Source organism: Copidosoma floridanum, unplaced genomic scaffold (assembly GCF_036245765.1).
Source record: "Copidosoma floridanum isolate Cflo_tuat_1 unplaced genomic scaffold, Cflo_Japanese_pri ptg000004l, whole genome shotgun sequence".
Taxonomy (NCBI): domain Eukaryota; kingdom Metazoa; phylum Arthropoda; class Insecta; order Hymenoptera; family Encyrtidae; genus Copidosoma; species Copidosoma floridanum.
In genome coordinates, this window is record NW_028321881.1 from 28,319,618 (window position 1) to 28,343,905 (window position 24,288).

The 24,288-nt window shown below is 37.1% G+C and overlaps 1 protein-coding gene across 2 annotated transcripts in view; it reads left to right on the forward strand.

Moving 5' to 3' along the window:
* Tdg (Thymine DNA glycosylase) overlaps positions 1-24,288 on the forward strand; it is an 889,072-nt gene that overhangs the window by 688,022 nt on the left and 176,762 nt on the right. The window lies entirely within an intron of this gene.

Genomic DNA, 24,288 nt, shown 5'->3' on the forward strand with positions numbered 1-24,288 from the left:
CTGCCTCTGTAAGTTAATCCTAGGGTCCTTGTGTGTTGTAGATATCGAAATGCTCGTTTGACCATTTTCCAATCATCTTCAGTTGGGCCGATTTGATGTCTACTCAGTACATTCACCGAGTATGAAATGTCTGGTCTAATTGTGTTGGCTAAATATAGCAGACTACCGACTGCTTCTCTGTACGGAACATTGACTCTCGTTATCGTTGTGCTTAACTCTTCAGCATCTTCAGAATCTTCTCTATCTTTTCATTGCCAATTCAAAACTTGATTTGTCACCATTAGTGTTCTTTGGGGTTTTGATTCGTTGAATCCAAATTTATCTTACATTTTATCTATGTATGGTGTTTGTGTCAGTGAAATTGTGTAAAGTTTTCTATCTCTTTTCACTTTGATGCCTAGAAATGTGCCAACCTCGCCAAGATCTGAAATCTCAAACTCAGATTGTAGATCAGTCTTAATTTCATTCATTTTGCCTGCACAATTGCTGGCTATCATCATATTATCCAGGTATAGGATCAGGACTATAAATTTATCGGCTTCTCTCCATGTATATAGACAGGGCTTGCTCGTATGTGACCATAGTCCTAATTTAGATGCAGTCTTGCGAAACCGCTCATTTCATCTTTTTGGGCTGATCTTAAGTCAATAAAGGGCTTTTTCCAATTTACAAACCTGAGCTTTCTTGAAACTGTCACCATCAAGTAGGCCTTCGAGAATCTCCATATATATCTCTTCTTTGATAGATCTATTTAAAAAAGCTGTCTTGACATCAAGTTGGCAAGTCTCCAGATTGTATCTATTTATTATTAATATTACTGATGTTACCAGAGCTAACCCAGACACCAGGGCATCGGTTTCTTGCAGATCGTACTTGTTCCTATCTTTGAAGCCACGAATCACCAACCTCGCTTTCAACTTCATGTTTCCATCTTCATCTATTTTTTTCTTCAAAACCCACCTAGAGTCAATGATGTTGGGCTTGCCACCTTCAGCGTTCATGGTTGGTCTTTCTACCAGTTTTCACACTTGGTTTTTCCGCATTGATTTCAGTTCTTCATCAATTGCTCTGAGCCATTTATCGCGATCCGGAGATGCGACAGCTTCTTTGTAGTTTGCAGGATCTTTGTTCAGTCCAGCAATCAGGGCATGTGACATTTCATCTTCGACTTTTGCGATTAAACAGTCAACATCACCTTTCGATTGGAGCAATTTATTCAACTTGTTTATGTCAATGGCTCCTGCAAAACTCGTATCATTTATTCCAGCGAGTTGCTTAGGGCTTTCTTGACCAGGATCTTCAACTTTCTTAGGCCGACCGCGCTTTCTCTTGACTACTGGTTCTCCCTCCGTTTCCAATGACTCTTTAGGGCTAGTCTTATCAAACTTAACGAACCATTCATCTTGTTAAATATCCGTCTTGTGGTTTCCCCAGCTTGCTATTTCGTCCTTTCCCCAGATATCTCTGAACACCAGACTTTCTTGGAATTTTACGTCTTGACTCTCATAATGTTTTCCATCTTCAGGTCTTAAGAAAGAATAGCCAGTGGGGTTATAACCAACCAGCACGACTCGTATCTCTTGTGGACTGAATTTGGTTCCAGTATTCCTTTGTATCTTGATAAAAGCGATGCAGCCAAATCTCTGATTTAGGTTATGTCTATCTTTAGATTGGGCGCAAACTTTCCTAAAGGGGCTATCATATCGTTAGACCGGTGGGGTGTCCGATTGTAGGCATCTACTGCACTACCCAGGGCTAAGTCCCACATGTTCTCCCTGAGCCCGGAGTCGTACTTAAAGGCTCGCACCGTGTTTTGCAAGGTACGATTAACCCATTCCGCAACTCCATTGTGCTGAGGAGTGTCTGGACAGGCCAACTAAAGTTCTGCTCCAAACCTCTGGAGAACTTATACTGTTTGGCCTCCTGTAAACTCCGTGCATTGATCAGTTGAAAGATAGCATATCTTTACATCCAAACATAACAGGTTTCGTGCGCTTGTTACAAAATTGTCCAAACAACGTCCTGCTTCACATTTTGTCTTTACTGGGTATGCCATAGTCAAACTTGAGTAGTCATCCATGTAGACGATTATAAATTTATATCCTTTAGGATAAGTGGCTGGGCTAATCGGTCCCATTGTATCAGCATAAACTATCTCAAGTAGTTTGGTTGCCCTATCTCTTTTAGTACTGAAAGGCAATCTCTTGATTTTAGCGATTTGGCACACCTCGCATGTTGTAATGAAGCTGTCGAAGATGGCCTTATTCAAATCTTTATTGTCCGAATATTTTCTTTGTAGTGCCTTGAGATATTCTGCTGAGGCATGTCCGAATCTTACATGCCAGAGCATGGCTCTGTTATTTCTCTTAAATGATCTGTACTTTTCTGTAAACGGGCTTTGAGCTTCTGGAATCTCACCAATCATAAGGTCATCACAATTATTGATTTTTCTATTTTTAATTGTTTTCTTAAACTCACTTTACTGAGAGCTGTGCGGACCAGCTCTTTCCGATTAGTTACTTTAGATTCCAGGGCAGCTCCTATCATTAGTGCTGACTTGCTGAACCTTCTCAGTCTTTGCTTTCAGGGGATTTTCTACCATTAAGCAGACTATAATTTCTTTGCACTTCTCATTATTACTTGTGCTCTGGCCATCTTGCAGTAGTTCAACTATCCAGTAAGGGCTCTCGTAGACACCAGAAATTATAGTTTCATTAAAACGCAGATCAAATATATCTAGCTTTGTGTTATCAAGGTGTATACTCATGCCCCTTTCAGCAAAACGGCGAAGCGACAGCAAGTTTCCAGCGAGTGCCTTAGCGCATACAACTCTATCTAGGATTAACTTGTTTTGGTTATTTTAACCCGAATCGCACCCTTCTCCCTCCGCTCTTAAGTCCGCGGAGGAATCTTTGTTCGCGCATTTAATCAATTTATTTTTACAGTCATTAAAATTTTTGAAATAGAGTTTAGAATTAGCAAAATGTTCTGTGGCACCTGAATCTGCTACGAACTTAATTTTCTTGCAACCGTTATCTCGTGTTTCCTCTGCGCGCGTAGAGAGCAAAGTTTTGGGGTTAACAGCAAACAAACCACTGCATGCATTAGTCCTAAGGATTTCTACATTATTATTACCTTCTTTGCCTTGTTTCTTGTTATCGACCTTGGCTTTCTTGTTGTTATGATTTGTATGATGTTTTTCATGTTTCCGTTTATTACTATCTTTAAAATTATTCTTATTGTTACCACCACCAGTATTGCGTTTAAAATCCCAATCGTTACTTTTGTTAGAATTACCTCTGCACCTCCCTATGTGCTCTCACAGGTTCTGCACGAACCGTTGGCAGGTGTAGCACCGCCTAAGATTCTGCCCTTTTTTCGGGCAGTCCCTTGCGTAGTGCCCGTTGTCGTTGCACTCGTAGCACAGAGTGCTGGCGGTTGCCACGTTAGCAGCAGCTACGTTGGTGGCTGGTCAAGAGCCTGCCCCACCTCGGCTTGGCCCAGCACCGGTCCCGGTCCCACCTCGACTCGGCCCTGCATTCGCCCCACCTCGGCTTGCTCCACCACCCGTTGTTGGTCGTGGAAGTGAACCTTCTGCCTTCTGTTTCAGGATGTATTATCTTAAGTACTTAAAAGACAAGCCATCCTCACTTTCAAACAGCCTGTTAAAATCGGCTATTTTTACGTCCGGTACTACATCGATAATCGCATGATAGAAACTATCTCTTTTTTTTCATCTTCAGAGAAACTGTTAGTTATACTAATTAATTCAAAATCTCTTACCAATCCATCAAAAAATTCACAAAATTTAGTAGCACTTTGCTTTTTGGGGTCAAATCTAACGGAATGTATTTTTTTACATATGTGATATGCGCTCATCTTTATGTCACCCCTTTTTATATCTTTTATTTTTTGTATCATTTTTAATGGATTAGTAATGTGATATAGTTTGTTTTGGTAATCTAGGGACAACTTACCTAGCATTACGTTTAGAGCCTGTTCTTTATCTTCTTCCATTTTTTATTGAGTAATATTCATAGTGGCTTTCAGTTTTGAATCAATTGTGTGAAGCAATTTTTTACTTTTTAGTTCTGACTGCAATTGTTTTAAGAATAGTTCTAGTTTCGTTGCATTAATGAGGGAATAATAAAAACACCCTAGGCTATCTTTATTAATGACTTCTATCTTTAGACTATCATTAGGCGCAGCACGTTCAAATGTCAGCAAATTATCAATGGAGTTTGAGTTTAGATTAATCAATTGTTTACATAATTTAGGTCCTGGAGTAGATGTAGTAAATTTATTCACCTGTTTTATTCGACTCCTGGCTAGTTCTCGCTCAAGAACCTCCATCTGTCTTTGTTGAGTGGCTAGACGCTGCTCAAACTCAGCTCGAATCGTCTCTTGAGCCCTCCTATTTTCTTCTCTCTCCTTTTTTAGAGCCTTCTTATGTTGTGAAGCAACAACCTCAATCCTCATCGACATCCAGGAGCTTTGCTGATGCCTCTCTTGTTGTATCAGCTTTCTGATCTCCTCGATGTCTTTCTTTGAGGCTTCTGTAAGTTCTTTTCGTGAGTATATAATTTCTTAAGGTTTGTCGTTTTGACCGGTTTTTTTATTAGTTCTTTCCTAAGTTAATGATTTGCATGCGCCATTTCTTCATGTAAGCTATCTAGCTCTTTCTTTAGGTTATCTTTCCTATTTTGCAGGTCTTTAAATTGGCTATCAATTGAATCTAAATTTTTGCATTTCAAATCTTTAACCTTGTTAGGAGTTGAAGTATCAGTAAAATTTTTCTTTCTATCTCTTAAATCTTTATTCTAATCTTTTGACGAGGTATTACTCGAATTAATTTTTTTTATCTTTAGGTCCTTTATTCTTATCTTTAGATGAGGTATCAATCAAATTTATTTTACTATCTTTCAAGTCTTTATTCTTATCTTTAGATGAGGTATCAATTAAAACTTATTTTTCTATCTTTCGAACCTTTGCTTTGGATACCCTGTTTATGGACGAGTCGAATTCGCCCAGCACATTTTTTTATCAAGTTAAACAGGTCTAACATATCTTGATTGTGATGTGCATCTCCGTCCATGTATGCAACAGTTTCGTTATTTACGGAAAATATGGCCTGGTTGTTTTTACGAGTTACTACCACCTCGTCTAGTTCCCCTAGATCGTCTTCAATTTTTTTATATGCATCATTTAGCATATTAAGGGCATTTTGACCTAAAATTAACAGGGAATGAATAGGTAAAAGTATTTTATATTTTGTTAGCGTGCGCGTTAGGCTATAAGTTTTCTTGTGGAAGTGACACGGAGATCGGGCATAAGCAAATGCGAAAGAAAATGGCACTAGCATCATGTGTGACATGCATAGAGAGAGAATTAAAATGGCCGATCAACATCGTTTACTACGACGCGCGCCACCAGCCGTAGCATGAGAGGACGCGCACATTCAGTTCGGCCGAACGCAAGCCATAACCAAGGCGCGCATCCCCTCCTCGCCTAGAGGCGTCCCCCTTGGCGGTGACTGGCAGGTTTATCAAGAAACGCGCTTTCTTTGTCACGATGCGGGCCTCTCCCTCACATAAATAAACGCGCGCTGGCTCTCTCAAATTCTGCGAATCTCCGTAAAAACCAAGGAAAGCCTTCTAATTAAGGGAATCTGAATCATGCAATCTTAAGTGAGCTGTCTTGCTCCATCTTAAGGCAAGACACCAATCCCCTGTCCTTAGAAATTGCAAGCGAACGTGACCTAACGATAACAACACTTCACGTAATTACCGAGTCTTTAAAACAATATCTATTTCTAGTACTTACTGCTGCTCACTCTTCTCTTAATTTCCTCTTTTCTTATAGCTCCGCCCGAAGCCTCGAGAGTAGAGGCAACGTCCGCATCTCGAGGTGATTCGACCGCTGTGCCTCTATCCTGGTTCTTCTCTGCTGCCTCCTCTGCCCCTCTAGTGGTAGTTAGGGTAAGAGGACTGCCAAGCTCTTCCATCTCGCAGTGCTCGCTGCCCGACACAGAGCTTCCGGTTTCTTCCACCATTACGTTTTCACGTAAAAAAGGTGAAAAGAAAACACACAGGGAACGCGTGATAAGCTCAAGCGCGGAGCGGAAAAATAAGAAAAGAGAAGAGAAACACAAGACGCGATTAAACAGATTCCACACCCACACTACCAATGCCCATAACCTGTTAGCAGTATGGGATTAGGCAGGTGACTTGGCGAATAAAACAGACTCGAAATATCGAATTGAACTTAAACACGTTTATTCATACTATCTTAAGGTTTAACTATCTTTACACTTTACTATCTTGAGTACAATAGTTAAAGAAACAGAAAAGGTAGGCTTAAACGTAATAGAAATGCGAAGACAGAGAATGCGTGTGTGAACAGACTGGCCGACTGCGCGAGAGTGAACAAAAACCGAAGTTACTTGACGCTGAAGTGCAGCGTCACAGTGTCTCGTCTTCTTGTTGTTGCGCATACGTAATAATTTAATAACGAGCGCCAACAATATATTTAACAATTATCAATTAAGTTAATTTTTTTATCTTCACTATTATTTTTATATCATTGCTAAAATCTTTTCTTAAAAAATATATTCTCATTTGTATATTTTACAGACCTTTAATCTCATGATTTACAGTAATTCAATATAGTTGCAATTTTTATTCTGAATATTTCAATTGTTTTAAGAAAAAAAAATAGTCAAATTATTCAAATTGTTTATTGCAGCTCATTTTGTAATTTTTTATTTTTAAATCATCAACCAAGGACTGAGTTAGCAGCATTTAGCTTAATACGTACATGGTGAACTATAAAATATTAGTAACAGTGCGTAAAATTTTGCATGATACAAACCAAAATTACTTACTGTTTGTCACAATCCGTTGAATTCAAAATAGAATGAGTAAAATAACTTACAACATTAATTTTTGTATCATACAATTTGTTATTAATCATTTCATATTTTTACATCCATTGCATTCTATTATACTTTATACAAAATTTGGGCGTAAACAATACAAAGAAAGCAATTCCAAGTAACAGTATCTTATGTGTAATGTCAGTGACTTTCGTAACAGTTTCGTAAAAAGAAAGTATATTTTTGTTCTTCATTATCTATGACTGAGACTTTTCGCCTGATATGATTCATGTCAATAGCCGCAAGTAATTTATGTTCATTGAACACTTTTAAAACGTGTTTACTGTTGGTTCTTCATTGTTCCCATCTAATTTGTTATCACGTATATCTACATATACCCACCAATTTAACCTGTTTGTACAACTGCTAAATTATGTACTTTAACGATATCATTACTAACTGTTTGGATAATTGAATTATTAGTTTTCAGTTTGCAAACATAGTAAGCAGTATGAATGGACTTGAAATTGTAAATACATCTACTAAACACTTAAGCTCTTGTACTTTCGTAATTAAAATCTGGAGATAGATGCTGTACTTCTTCACTGCACGTTACATTTCCTACAAAAATTGTATAATTAATAATTGTATCATTTTTTATTGGTCCAATATTATTTATTAAAAAGTGGCAGTATTGCATGAAACGTGATTCATTATCGTTGTTGGCAAGATATTAAAGCAAAATTAATTTTTCGTGCCATTTTGTTGATAGTAACTTAGATTTACGGAACTTCTTCCTCATTCACTATGTCATGAAAGTGCTCAAGTTATAATGTCACCTCACTCACGAACGAAAAAATTGTGAAATAATGAAACGTAATAAAAATCAATTGTTGTTTCTTGAGAAAAATTAGTTTACTAAGAAAATTATTTTTTCAATTATGTAATTCATGATTGCACCAAATTTATAAAAAACCAGTTAATAAAGATCAACAAAAAAAATGAAAGACCACTTACATTATTACAAGAAGTAATCAAAATCGTCGCTCATAGTAGGGCGGGTAGGGGCCTTGGCTAATGCGCAGGAGATTAGATTTTGGAGGTTGGAGGTTTAAATCCATTTATAAACTGTTTTCTCTACAGTTAGGTAAATAAAAGAAATAAAAAAAAGTTAAGTAAAATTCAAAATGTGTGCTATGCCACGCCGTGGTGGTGTGGTGTGATGTGGGGAAAAGGTGGGCAGTGGTACGGTGAGGGAGGTGGGGTGAAGGGGAAGTCACGTGCAGAATCTATTTCCGTTACCATTTTTCTTAAGGTCACCAATCAAAAAATTTTGATTTACTCGGGCACATGACACGCTGATAGATGTATAACTTTAAAAAAGCCGCAATATTTTGCTCATAAAATTCTCTGGTTTTAAAGTCTGACACCTTAACACCATTTCACCCAACTCTAGTAATTCTTTTACAAATACTGGCATAAGTACATTACTTTATGTGTTCTGGACTTAACTTTTTTTCCGTTTGTCACTAAGCAGCTAGAATAATATTAGAATGATAAAAACGAACTTCTGAAGGAAGTTCATTTAATTAAGGTCGATTGGCCGATAACTCTTCTTTGCACTTTTAGATAAACTATCTCCATTTAAACTTAAATTTAATTTATATCCTGGGCATTAACTACTAAAGATACTTATACATTTTTCCACCCTGGATGTCAGAAACAGTTTTATCATTCTAATCAGAGAGTCTTTTTTTCTCTGCGATATCTTTCAAATAGTTGCTTATATTGGTTACGTTTAACAATAATTTAAATTGATATCCCAGTGGACTAAGGAAATAATTCATGCGACAAAACAAAATAGACTCTGCATAATCGAAACATTTTTTTCATATGGTTACGTTTTCAATACAACCAATGCTGAGCAATAGTATGCTACGTTTTTTGATAGTCTAAGCTACCGTTTTTAAAAAAACATGATACAGCAAGCTTACTATCATCCCCTACATCACTTAAGAGAGAATCATGAAGTGTTTTAAGCTTTGTTATTTGATAACACGTTAATACATACTTCTTAAGATTTAAAATAAAAACAAAGTTACGATTATTGTTTTCGTTTATGCAACGACAGTTGTAGACCTTTATTTCTATTATTACCACTTAAGCAAACCTAATGCAATATTTTTAAAGTAGATCACTTTTTTTTGAAATAATTATTCAAAATGGTGAAAATAAATAATATTTGCTTATCAGATACTATTTTTATATTAAAAATACCCTACTGTGTAAGATAGAAAATTTTGTGACTCTTGACGAGGTAAGCTATATTTTCAGTGGTGTTTATTTTTAAAAGACTATCTAATGCCTTCAAAAACGGTTGTACTTTATAGCTGATACTAGCAGCCCCCCGTCTCGGCTTCGCCCGAGACTTATTAAATAAAACACCGTAGTGTGTTGACATGTAATGTGAAGCATTTTTAGTTAGAAAATTTTACACATATTCCTGATACATCTCAGAACAAAAATCTTCTTATTAAAAACATATTTTTTCGGAATCCATTTAGTTTATTTAGTCAAATAATAAGGTGTAAAAATTCAAAAAAATAATTATGCTGAAAAGTACCGTGCGTTCTTAATGCCATAAAGTAATCGATGGCTACAAAAAGTTGTTAATTTACAGTTTCTTCTGTGTAATTCACAAAAAGGGCTATTTTTTAAAGCTGTTAAGATTTTAAGCCCCTAAAAAATTTAAATTGAAAAAAAACTTCTTTTTCTCATATCTCACAATTTTATTACCAGAGCAGCAAAGTCCTTGACCTTAAACCCTACATTTTTATCGCCACAAAAACAAAAATACATTTTCTACTTATGTAAAAATCTGAAGTAGGATCTTTAAAAATATCAGAGATTGCTGTGCGGGTACAATGAAAAGCTGATCTCTCACGTAATGGACTCTTAAGTTGTCAATTTTGACGCTGCTGTTTCAATCTCGATGAATTTTCTGCGTCAGTTTCTTGACGCCTCAAATTGTATTCATTAAAGACATTTAAAGTTTTCTTTCCAATATACCCTTTTGCGACTATTGGCATGCTTACGACTTTTATGACCCTTAAAGGCTATTTTCAGTCAACTTTGTTAATATTAATACATTTGTTGGCTACGCAGTTCAACGTCCGATGGCCCTAAAAGAGACCGGTGAGCTTCTTAAGTTAACTCATTCTTAACTGCAGTTAACAGCAATTGTGACTGCCTGGATACCTCAGGGTAATCTTCTCTGGCTTGTTGTTAAAGACCCAGACTGATTGGGAGAAAAATTACAAAGTCCGAAGCTTTGGGGCTAGTTGTAGTGCTCTTTCCCAACGTCTCCCGGTATAACGTTGAAGACGTTGGTGTCTGAAGCACCTTTTTTATTTGCAGATTTAGTTGTTTTGGTGATCTAAGATGGGGAGATTGGTTAGTGATACTTGTCCAGTGAAGGCTGTCCCGTTGGCTAAAGTTTTTTTTTCCTTTATAGCTGTTATAGGTTTGCCCAGCGCAGACCTTGGAGAGGATCAGTGATTCCTTGTTCAATGCTTAGAGTCGAGAGGGTAATATAGAGTCATCGGTCACCGGGTTTTCCAGCCTTGCGAAGAACAACTTCGCAGGTGACGTCTGCCAGTAAATAGCCGACTTGGTTTAATAGTGCCCGTCTTTAGTTAATATAGTCTTTTAGTCGATGAATCGCTTCCGGAAATGGTAATAAAAATGTATTTGTTGGCAAGGTAGTTTACACTTAGGTGGCTCCTAAAGAAATCCGATAAAATTGATGGTTAAATAGGAAACGTAAATACTGATAATGGCCCTTAAAAGCGCCAGTGGTAAAACTTCCAGGCTATTCTTATTTCTGATGATGAAGAGCTGGCTACGGGTTGCTTGATTCTTACCCTAGGAGTCTCGATGTACGGAGACTGTGATGGAGGGAGGTACGCCGCTGACCAAATAATATCTCGTCTCGGGTCATTCCCCGGATAACCAACCGCTCATCGTTGGACGGGAACATTTGGGTAAGCGCGTTGGAGACGCGACGACCAAGAAGGCAGCCGTTGTGGCTGCCCGTGCCCCTCAGGGCTGTTTCTCCCTGGCTTACATTTGTAGTCAAAAATTCTCTTACCGCACCAGGTGGGATGGTGAGACTGCCACACAACTCTGAAGAGTTGGTGCAGATTGTGCTCTGGCTAGATATGTCTCCTGGTATTGTGGCAGAGACGGCATTGGTTAGAATTAATTTTTTTTTTTTTTTTGATCGCACTCGTTGAGATTCAGGGTGGAGAAACAGATTTTTTAAGATAAAAACTATACTTAAACCATCTAGGAAGTATCATGAATCAGTGTGCAAAATTTCAGCAAAATAGGTTCAGTAGTTTTCGCGGTTAGCAATTACAGCGGTTTTAGCGACTTTGCTTTATATATAAGTAAGATAGTAGATTTTTAACTCTAGATTATACATACATACATAAAAATGTATATTTATATACTAGTGGGGCTTACGCCCCCCTGCGCGCACTGCGCGCCAACTCCTTAACTTCTGAATATTTTATAAGAAATACATTTTTACAATTTGTGTGTATTTATTCTTATTTATTCTTGACTTTTTTAGTAACACAGTAAAGTAATTGTTAGAAAATGATGTATGTTGGAATACGATAAATTTGAAGTCACCACGGCTTGAATAAAGACTTATACCATACTTCTATACTATTCTTATAATATTTTGTGGTGGGGCGGTGGGGGGCCATACAAAATGGTGCGGTTGGTCAGTGGGGGGCTGTGGGGGGTTTTTAGAAAAACTACGATATGTCAAAATAAGCAAGAAAATAACGGATTTTTACCTTATTTTGTGGGGGGTTGGTGGGAGGGCGGTGGGTGGTTTGTGTGGAATGCCCCACTGAGTTAACTATATAATATAGGAATATATATATATATATGCCTGTATGTGTGTATGTATTTATGTATGTATGCATGTATCTATATATGGTTTACTCAATGAAGGACCCCAAATTTTTTTTGCCCCAGGTCCCTTGACTGCCTAGTTATGCCACTGAATAGTGCCCGTCTTCATTTAATATAGTCTTTTAATCAACAAATAGCTTCCGGAAATGGTAATAAAAATGTATTTGTTGGCAAGGTAGTTTACACTTAGGTGGATCCTAAAAAGAACCGATGAAATTGATGGTTAAGTAGGGAACGTAAATACTTATAATGGCCCTAAAAAGTGCCAGTGGTGAAACTTTCAGGCTATTCTTATTTCTGATGATAAAGAGCTGGCTATGGGTTGCTTGATTCTTATCCTGGGAGTCTCGATGTACGGAGACTGTGATGGAGGAAGGTACGCTGCTGATCAAAGAATATCTCGTCTTCGGGTCGTTCTCTGGAAACCAACCGCTCATCGTTAGACGGGAACATGTGGGTAAGCGCGTTGGGGACGCGACGACCATGAAGGTAGCCGTTGTGGCTCCCCGTACCTCTCAGAGCTGTTTTCCCTGGCTAACATTTGTAGCCACAAATTCTCTAACTACACCACGTGTGATGGTGGGACTACCACACAACTCTGATGAGTTGGAGCAGAATGTGCTCTGGCTAGAAATGTCTCCTGGTATTGTGGCATAGACGGCATCGGTTGAAATTAATTTTTTTTTTTGATCGCACTCGTCGAGATTCAGGGTAAATGGACACCTAGGTCCCTTCCCTCTCAGATAAGAGTGTCGTCCGTAACTGGGATGCCCAGCTGCAAGACTGTCATCAGCATTCTCTATACTGCTCGCTGAACTGCCGGGTCTTGACTACATCACTATCAAGACACTCCGGCCTATTATAACCACACTTATTTAATTATGTTGCAGGTAGCTTCAATTTTATGTCGACGCCACCTAGTGGATTTTACAGAACTAAATTGAAAAGCTGGCGTATTTTTGTAAAACTTTGAGCTCATTTATTGCTATTGTTATTCAAATTTCTAAGATAAAAACTATACTAAAATCATTAAGGAAGTATCATGAATCAGTGTGCAAAATTTCAACAAAATTTGTTCAGTAGTTTTCGCGGTTAGCGATTACAACGGTTTTAGCGTTTTTGCTTTATATATTAGTAAGACTGAATGAATGTTTTGCTGTCTCTTATTTATTTATTGACTTGATTACTATTATTATTATTATTGTTTTTATTATTATTATTATTATTATTATTTTTATTATTATCATTATTATTTTGAAACGAAACTTTTTTAGGCTCGCTTTATATGTAAACCTGTGAAACGAGCGAGCTAGCAAACGCTGCCATGCACATAAGTATCTATATATATATTGTCTGTAGGCACTTGATCTCTTTGAAGTCTTAAAAAAATAAAGAAAAAATTTTTTTTTTCCTTTTTATATTTTCATATGTGTATATGTATGTAAAAAAACATACGTCAAATATTAAATATGTACAACAGGATAACGTAAGTTTTAACAACAAGAAAAAATCCTGTATTTTTAAAGAGAAGCGAAATTGTTACTTACAAGGATAATTATATAATAATAATATGAACAAAATTTGGAATTAGGCTTATTAACTAGGTATTATATTTCAAATGTATTTAATTTAAACTAATATGCTCCCTTTTTTTTTATATAATCAACATTAAATTCTTGTTCTAAGATCCTATTCTAAGTTATTGGCGTCAATCCAGACTTAGTTTTCAGCAGAATTAATTTGTGAATGGGTCTAACTAATACAGTACTGCTGGTCCTAACCCTTACAACTCTGACTAGAGAGTTCGGGTCTTTAAAAATCTCTATTATCCGACCTAAAGGCCACTTGCCAGGTGGTTTCAACTCATTTTTTATAAGGATCAAATCTCCTACTTGCATGGATCTTTGAGGTGTAAGCCACTTGGATCATGCCTGAAGGGTGCTGAAGTACTCTGAGGACCACATTTTCCAAAAAACCTGAACAGACTGCGATATTATTTTCCATCTTTGTAATGGAAAAACCCTTTTAGCTAGAAGGTCGTGTTCTGGGACAGAATAAGAAGCTCTCAGGGTTGATAAATGTGCAGGAGTTAATGGATTCAAGTCAAGTGGGTTGTCTGTCAAGGGGCAGAGTGGAAGAGAGTTAAGGCAAGATTTAATGCAACAGAGAAAAGTTGAGAATTCAACGAAAGTCAAGATTTGGTCACCCGAAACTCGTTTTAGATGAAACTTGGTTGATTTCACGGCTGACTCCCAAATACCACCAAAGTGGGGAGCAGCCGGTGGATAAAAATGCCATTTTGTTCCTAATGACGACAAGTTATCAGCAAATTGATCTGACTGATATCTATCCTTGAGCATTTTTCTGAGTTTGTGGTCAGCTCCAACAAAATTTGTACCCTGATCACTGTATAAGTCAGTACAGTGACCTCTACGTGAGACGAAACGCTGGAAGGCCGCAATAAATGACTCTGTTAAATAATCTTTAACAATCTCTAAATGTATGGCTTTAGTTGCCATACACACGAAAACAATGATATAGCCTTTGAGTGTGTCCTTTTCACGACATTTTGATAGTCAAACTGGAAAAGGTCCAGCATAATCAGCTCCTGTCTTCTGAAACAGAGGACTAGGAGTGACTCTGCAATCAGAAAGATCACCCATTAATTGAGTTTAAGTTCTTGACTTGTATTGCTTACAAGTAAAACAATGACTGAGTTCTGCGCGCACTACTTCACGGCTTCGTAGCACCGAATATTTTTTCCTGAGAGAGACTAAGACCATTTTGACACCTCAATGCAACATGGTTCGATAAAAGGAGTCAATCAGTAATCGAGTGATGAAGTTGTAACCATAAAGTATCAGTGGGTGTTTAGAATCTGAATCCAATAGCGAGTTGCTAAGCCTACCACCTATTCGTAGAAGTTAATGAGTACGCACTGGTGTAAGTTTACGTAAGCGACTAAACGATGAAAGCTGTTCAAATTCATCAGGCTTGAGACTTTGGTTTCGTCGAAGAACAGCTAAATTGGCAGAAAACCAACGTTGCTTATGTGTGTAGACTAACAAGAGTGCAGCATTTTCTAATTCCTCGATTAATAGGTTGAATAAAGCTAACTTAAAATAAGTATTTACAGAAATAAAAAGTAATTTAGGTTTAAAATTGTCAGTTTGATTTTTTGACTTCCTTCGAATTATTTCGACAAGGAGTCTACAAAAAAATCTAAGACAGTAGGCAGTTACTCGAAGTAGTCTTTCCCATTTGGAATAACGTCCGTGCAATCCATTGACAAAAGTATCTAGGCTTTTATCCTTCACTAATTTATTTACATGCGAAGTATCTTCAAGGAGATCATTTTGAGCTTTGGGTATTCGGGTTGGAACTCGTGTAGTATATCTGGGCCAGAAAACCATAAACTCTGTCCACTCATTTGACTCGGATAAATTGGATAAATTCCCTGCGAGGCGATATCAGTTAAGTTTTGCTTAGACCTTATATGATGCGATTCAGCTTTAGGTACTAGCTCGTAAATATTAAAGCATCTGTAGGCAGTAAAGATAGGCCACTTAGAAGGTGGAGCATTTACCAATGCAATACATTTTAAGAGTTGGTCCATAGGTAGATAGGCGCTTCCTTGACAGGACAACAATCTGAGAAATCTGAGAAATGTCTAATTATTTTCGCAAAAAGCTGAGCAGCGCAAAGTTCCAACCATGGAATACTCAAAGTCCTAATTGGGCTTACTTTGGTTTTTGCTAATTGGAGAGTTACTAAACCATGAATTTCAAAGAAATCGAAATCAGGTGAAAAGAAATTCCAGTGAGGTATTGTAATTTGGTTCAACTGGGGTAATTCGTTCAACCAACTAATTCATTTAGAGACTATTGGTGGTGGCAAGGGTTGATCCCATTATACTTTAAGTAGCCACAGGGACTGAAAGAAAATTTTGCCCAAAATGATAACAGGCAAAAACCATCCCAAAGGGTCAAAGATCTTCGCCAACTGTCTCAATAATGATCGTCTCGTTTAAGACGGAGGACTAGGATCAACGACTAGTTGAAATTGAAATTCATCATTTTTGGGATTCCAAGACAAGCCAAGAACAGAGACTGTTTGATCATAGTCTTTAAGTTTTTTGGGCTTGCTAATCTTAAACTTATCAGGGATCTTTGAGAGTACTTCTGCCATGTTAGAAGACCATTTTCTTAGAGGAAAACCACCTGATTAAGCTAAATCTAGAAGTTCAGCGCCCTTTTGCTGTGCTTCCAAAAGAGTGAGCGCCAGAGAGATAATCAGCAACATAGAACTCTTCTAAGATAGTTTTGGCAGCTTTTGAATGTGAATGAATACTATCCATTGTCAGCTGTCGAAGAACACGAGTAGCCAAATATGGCGAGCTGACCAGGCCATAAGTGATTGTAGTGAGTAAATAAGTTTTTACTGGATCAGATGGTTGTGAGCGCCAAAGAATAGCCTAAAAGACCTGATCCTCAGGGTGAACCGTTATCTGTCTGAACATTTTCTCTACATCAGTAGTGAATATAAAGCTGTAAAATCCCCATTTAAGAATGATCTCAAACAAATTATGTAATAAATTGGGGACTGAATGCAAAATGGAATTCAACGAATGGCCTTTACGATTTTTGAATGATCCATTAAATACAACTCTTAATTTTAAAGTTTCACCGTTAGTTTTATAAACACCATGATGGGGTAAAAAATATTGAGCACGATTAAGTTCATGACCTTTCCTCATATGCCCCAAGACTGAGTTCTCAGTCATGAACTGGTTATAAGCCTTATACAATTCAGGGTCTCTGAGGAATCGTTGCTCTAGCTGCTTGAGCATAGACAATGCAGCCTGATGCCAGAACTTATTAGCGGCTTTGAGGTCGTCTGCCGAAGCTTTGAAGGGAAAACGGACCATATACCGGCCATCAGGTTGCCTGGAATCAGTGTTAGAGGAATGTTTTTCACATTCAGATTCCTCAAGACTTAACGTAGGTTTAAATATGGGCTCCTCAATCAACCAAAACTTATGTACAAGATCAAAAAGGTGAGAATTATCTATGATATGTAAAGAAACTGGGTCTGTTGAATTTAACGACGATGATGAAGATACTGGGCCAGACAGTAGCCAACCTAGTTTGGAACTTTTAACAAAGTTATTTATTATTGCAGCATGAACAGATGCATCAAGTAATAAATCTATTTTATCCGGCCCCAAAAAATTGGGATCAGCCAATTGCAGACCCTATACATGGCTTAAGTTTATTACCTCACGACAAACTGAAGGTTCATAAGAAGTGATCCAAGGCACTACCAAAGCTTCAACCTCCAAACTAAAATTGGATTCAAAATGAGGTTGAATTTTGAATTGAACTGACTGTTTTACATTTACATTTACGACAACGAGATGTTAGTACTGCGACTCTTAAAATTCAATAAGTCACAATGAGATTTGGAGATAAGAGATGATTGCGAGCATTGGTCAATTAATGATCTCACTTTGAGACTCAAACCATTAGAATTAACAATGTATACCACTGCAGTGGCAAGAAGAACTCTGGGTGCTCTGGGAAAGTAAACTTCAGAAGCAATACCGACATAAGGACATAAATTGTTTTTAGGATCAGAATTCTCGTTATTCTTTACATTATTAGGTTTGCCCTTGTGAGAATCAAACTCATCTTTATGCATCAATGTGTTATGCCTTTAATGACATTTAAAGCAATTAAATTTTAATGTACATTTATTTGAACTATGTTTACCAAAACAATTAAGACAAATTTTTTTGCTTTCAACAAAACTCTTTTTTTCATTCTAAGGCTTTGATTTGAAACTGTCACATTGGTACAACTTATGAGTTTGATTACAGAACAAGCATTTTGGTGTATTGGTTTCAGAAGAATGAGCTGCAGTTTAATGTACTACAACTGACTTATTAGGTGTATTTGTTTCAGAAGAATGAGCTGCAGTTTGATGTACTACAACTGACAACTGAGTTATTAGGTTTGCTCCTTTGGTCTGGATTGATCGGGTCTTTCCTAGCAGAAGCTTCTAAAGTTATAATTTGGGCTGTTATGAATTCACGTAGTTGTCTTAGCGTAAGCACATTACTACTACTCCCCAGATGCTTCTGCCAATCTTTATCGGTGTGGAAATCAAATTTGCTAGTCACGAGAGCAATGAAAATGTCATTGTTGCCCAATTGTCTTTCCATGGCTGTCAAAGAATTAAAGTGATCTAACATCTCCTTAGAAATGCGCTTTATTTCAGTGCAAGAAGAATTTTTCATGGTTTGGGCACTGATAATATTGCTGGTATATGAGGACACTAATCGACGCAGGTTATCGTAGAAGGCAAGCAGGATCTCCCAAGCCTGCGAGTATTTTTCCTCAGTAAGAGAAATTGTTTTAATTAAATCTGAAGCATCACCAGTAATATGAGTACGTAAGTGCTGGAACTTAATAATACCTAGGAGATCCTGCTTCCTGTGTACCAAAGCTCTATACGCATCTCTAAAATTCTCCCAACAATCAAGGTTACCATTAAAAACTGGTAAATCAATAGAAGGTAACGAGGCATAACTTTGCACAGAATTTTGAGGTAGGGCAAAGTTGGGAGGTACAAGAGCTGGATTATCGGTTGATAACAAGAACAGGTAGTCCTCAAAGTCCCCAACGGCCGAATAAAAAAGGTCTTCACCACCCTCAAACACGCCAGTTTTAAAATAGTCGTGTTGTTTATCAAGAGGATCAAAAGTCATAATAGTAGTATGAATCGTTTTAAATTGTTCAAACACATCTTTAATTTGTTGTAGTCAAGCCACAGCTTGACCCCTTGTCATTTTGGCCGAGCCAAGTTTTTTGAAATTAATGAAAGCATTCTTTATTTTGGTATAAAGGCCAAGCTGAGTTAAGTAATATGCATCTATAGTGACTAAACGTTATCTACACCTGGCAGTGTCAATCAAGCTAGCTTTTAACAGTATAAATTGTTTAAATAAATGTTATAATAAAATGGTAAAAATTTTTTAAATTAATTAGTTATATAATTAACGCAAATCAATACTTGCACTAGTGCTTAAATAAACTGAAATTTTTTAATTTTTATCGCTAAATTGAATCGTGTAATTAAAAGTTATTTAAATTTACTAGAAATCGCAATTTAAAACCTGTTGAAGGAGCAGCCATAGACGACGCAGGCGATCAGCTACCTGTTTAATTGAGTGCGAAGAATGTATGCAGGACCTTGAAGACGACGATTATGTGCACAGGTATTCAGGCCTACGCAATGGGTATCCAGACATTGAAGTGGCTCAATAACAACGATGGTTTACGTTGAACTGGCAGGCAATGGCGGCCTGCAGCTATGATGAGAAGCACTTTCAAATGCTATAATGCCCTGTTGTGACAGGCGAGCACACCGTAAGTGTTAGCCCGCTGCCGATAAAACCCTTGTTGTTCTGTGAAGCAAGAAGGTTTATAAGTACGGCACACAAAGGAAATTAAAAGATCGAGGGCACCAATGGCCGACTACACTGTACAAGCGATGTGCTTATGAGTGCAAGAGAGCACTATACATATATGGCTACGAAGGCCAAGGCTAAAAATATAAGCCAATTGTTTTCTATGTATCTAAAAGCTATTTACCAAAGTAGCAAACGAGTAATAGTACTCGAGCTAGTACAGCTGAAAAAAAGCTGAGCTTTTATATGAAGCTAAAAGCTATTTACCAAAGGTGGCAAACGAGTAATAGTACTCGAGCCAGTGCACGAAACAAAAAAAAATAAGTCTGTCTGCGCAACGCAGGAAAAACAAGATGGCCAGGGAGTATGTACTAGGGCCTCTGCACAAAAATATGGCGACAAATCGCCCGAGAAAAGTGTAGCAATAAGCTACGCAACGAAGCCAACGAGTCTGTACTCAAGTTCGTGTCAATAAGAAAAAAGCACTGAACTTACTACAGGTACCAAGTTTTGTTGTATGCAAGTATATACGCCCAACGCGCTGGCGCACTGACCGCGTCCGCACGTCGTTTGTGAAGAAGAAGTTGCTTAAGATGGCCGACTTCGTAACTCGCACGTGGCTAATAATAAGCTGAAGTGGACCAATGATTGTGGACTGTATGATTTGATTTACCGGTTCCGAGGGAAAAGAGTGGGAGACAATTGCTTGGGTTTATTGAAAGATTAACACTGACACCTTTTTATATATATTAAAATAATAAAGTATATTAACAGCAGAAATTACAACACTTGATGAGAAAAAATTGAAAAACTGTGGTGAATAACAAATTACGTTTTATGTGCACTAGTTCAAGGATATTGAACGAAGTTCAAAAACAGTTATTTTACTAATACAATTAAACTGAAAATGATGTTGTTTAAGTCACGCGAGTAAATTACACCAGACATTTTCTCTTTCTATTTAAAATGATTTACTCGAGAAAATGTCTACTTGGTTGGTGTACACAGTTACCACACTGTGTTGCACTGGACGAGCGATCGGTACGGACTGACTAAATGCTCACAGGCGAGCAGTCGTGAGCAGCCAAAGTAACTTAAACGTGGAGCACTATGATTGGTGGTCACGCAGGACCATCGTACGCACGCTATTGGTTACAAAATATTAAAGTTTATTGCTAGCTCGCGAATATATAAATTCTATATAGTTAATGTTTGTAATACTTATTCGATGTTGAACACACATGTATTACATATATTATTGCAAGCATGAAAATACTTAGAATGCACTAATCATAGCATAAGTAGTACATTAAGGTACATGTATTGTATGAACGTGTGGTTTGAAAACGTAATAACATTAAAATTTTTACTATTTTAATATGGGATTCTTAAAGATCCATTAAAACTAGGTGTAGTCTACTTTTCGCCGTTTCTATTTTATCCAGTTTAATAATATTTAAAATGGTAGTTTTACTTTTGCTGAGGGTCCTGAGACCCACATCTGTTTTTTTTAATTATTTATTTGTTCATTTTTTGTTCATCTAAGGTCGTCTAGAATGATTAATGCACGATAAAAGGGGGTACGAATCCCTTTTCTGTGTAGGACTTGTATTAAGCCTATAAATGCTTATTTTTCGCAACGGTGTTATTCTCAATTACAAGTGAATACCCACTAAACTAAAAAGACCTATTTTCTGTGACACTCAGCTCGGAATCCGTTTTCGCATCAACATTTCGGGCCAGTGCCACGGAATGTTGACCATTGATGTGGCCTTCCATCGGAGTGTCGTGACCGTCTTGATGTTGCCTTCTCTTTATTTCGCCTGATCATCTGCTATTTTACGGAAACATCGATTTTTGTTGCTTTCCCATGATGATAGACTAAATAAGTTAGAACAGCTTGAGTCTGCAATGGTCATCTAGCTTTCATCGTATTAAACTCTATCTGCGTATAGTGAGCGCCTTACTTTTGATCTCTTCTAGTGCCTTTCTAAATGCTGGGTAGCTGCCACTATCTGCTCCGTATTTGGCAACCTTCTGTTCTGCAAGCGAACCATTGGGCCTCATCCTTGCAATCTTTTTTACAATGATTGCAGCTGCCACATCAAAAGCATAGCTTGGACCAACCCTTCTTGCGGAAGTTCCGGGCTATGTGTACATACTCCTGACACCGGTAGCATCTGAGGACTTCAATCTTTCTCCTTACTTGGCAACTTACAAAGCCTATTATCAGCCTCTTTTGACATCAGTCTTCTCGGTAATTGGATTCAGATCCGGGATTTTAAGCGTTACCCTTTTCTCGTCTGTTTTTACAGATCCTAGCCCTTTTACGATCTAAGCTATACTGATAACCAGGGCTTCTCTGTCCTTTACTCTTTTAACTTTAAGAATAAGGTCTTCCTTTTCAGTTGCAGTGGCTCCTTCGACTGTGATCTCGTCCTGTTTCGGCTTAAAATCAGTCTTCATTTTCTTTAGGACCTCGGCAAAGTTCTGCTATTCCGCGACCTTGACAAGAATTTCCTTCTTCTTTTTTCTGGCTTTATCACGTTTGCCGCTGTCACTATCATTATATATAATCTTGGGTATAAGCTCTCAATTCGTATTAAGCTCGGCATTCCTGTTTTTGTGTACATCGATGTTAATGCTTCCACCATATATTTGATTTTTTCCGCGACTTTTGTGAATATGGTATCGTCCTCTGTCTTCTCCATAGTAAATTCTAATCTTGAGTTTCTGGTTTATTTAAAACCTATCTCAGTGCTATTGCTGAAAAAGCTGGCAGCACTGACGTCATTCGCTCCACTTCCAGCGCTTAGCAGCCTGTCTTTTCCATGATTGGGCAGGAATGTAAAGTGTGTTTTCTTCTGTGAGTGTTTTCTATCAGAGGTTGTCTCCTTGCTTTTGTTCTGGAAGCCTTTATGGCCTCGCCTAAAATCCGAGGCCAACACCAGTCACCCAGGCTTTTACCAGGTTGGAACTGGTGGGGGATTTCCTTAGAGAGATTACCGCCTAGGGTACTGAGTTTTCATCAGCGTCACCCATCGTAAGATTATTCAGGAGTCCACCCTTTTCGGCGTTTTGGCCTATGGAACTATTTTATTTCGTTCCAGCCACCTGCGGGTACAAGCTCTGACCGCCACAGCGCCTCAGAAGCATACACCTGCGGAAAGCCTGCCTATATCCGCCACCAAGAGAGCACGCATTCCATAGGTGTACTGCCTTAGCCCTGGAATTATTATTATTATTATTACTATTATCATTCATATTATTCTTATTACGATTATTAGTATTATTAGTATTATTATTATGGTTATTATTATTATTATTATCATTGTTATTATCATTTCTATTATTACTTTTATTATTATTGTTACTCGTAAAAAAGTGTATAGTGTGCATATGCATGCTACAATATTTATTAAACTTATTTTCAGTTACGTTATCACTTTAAAAAAAAATTAAGTAACAATCTGTCAACTTCATTTAACTTATTTTCGTACAAAGACAACAATTTTTGAAGTACATACTTTCAGTTTTTTGTAAGACTGTTTGTTACAATGTCATACTTTTTCAATGAATCAATTGCTCACTGCAAAACTTAACTGTAAAAACAAAATCAAGCATCATATTAAAAATAAATATAACTACAAACTAGTTCACAATCACAGGTCTCTTTTAAACTTGGTCACTGTACGTATAACTGAGAAAAAATTGAGCTAGTCTGATTCTGAAATTCACATATAACCGTGGAGAGTAGGAGTTGCTCCATTTATGTAGTATGTTTTCTGTTGACTCTCTATTTTTATGTAACCAGTTTTTACTTCAAGGGCTAAAATGGTAAACTACAGATGGGCCTACTTAATTAAAAAGTTTTTTGTATTACATTTACATTGTATATTAGTAATAATTGAGATAAAAATAGCCATACCTAAGTGACTAATTTTTACATTTATGTTACTAAAACTGTTAGCACTTAAAATAATATTTCTTGAGTATCGATACTTGTCAACTATTCTTTCATGAGACGAACCAAATTTATTATTTTTTTAAAACTTCTTTGGCACTGGTGATATAAAGCTTATTTCAACACTTTTATTCGGAGAGTTCTTTTTTTTTGGCATGCCAAGAAATGAAAGTTATCATTGTCTAGCAACCTCTATATATGATTACAATTAAATAGAGATTTGTGTTACGTAATTAAAAATTTGAGTGCTAACACATTAAAGGGGTTGGGGCAAAAATCAAATTTCTTACGACAGTCTCCAAAAAATCAAAATGTGTTTGCTTTCATTATGTTAACAACGTAACAAAATTTAAGGAACCGGAGCGTCACAGTTTTAGAGAAAAATATGGCAAACTTAGGATCATATACACATACTTTTGTGAGAACGTTGTCCCAAAACTTACATTATTACCAATAACTTAAAAAATATTTTTTTAAACCATTTAAAAAACTACTGTGTTATTGTAAATACAATTAGAATAATATATTCAAATTTCAAATATTCTGTCGTCACGGACTGACAGATATTTTAATTGAAAGTTTAAACAAAATGCTATTTGTATATTGCTATTGATATCTGTATACAGCAGGCGAGACAGAAGACATTGAGCATGTATTGAGCTTTGAAGTATTAATTCTTTATTTTCTCACTTATTATTAATCTTTTACTGTACGATATAGAATAGATCGTACGGTTCATCAAGAATAATGTAAAAATACAATAATTTTTTATCCAAATTAACTTTTAAGGGTAACTGTACCACTCTAACCCCCTTAAAGTGGCTCCTCACTGTAAATCCCACAAGAAGAGTAAGCATACTGCAACACAGCTTTTCATTGGCTGTGGAGGTTCTTGACTAAAAATGGATAGGTACCTATAGTCCCTTCAAAAAAAGTTTAGTCACATCTACACCGTTGACCTATATCGTACAATACAGTGACTCGAGCAGA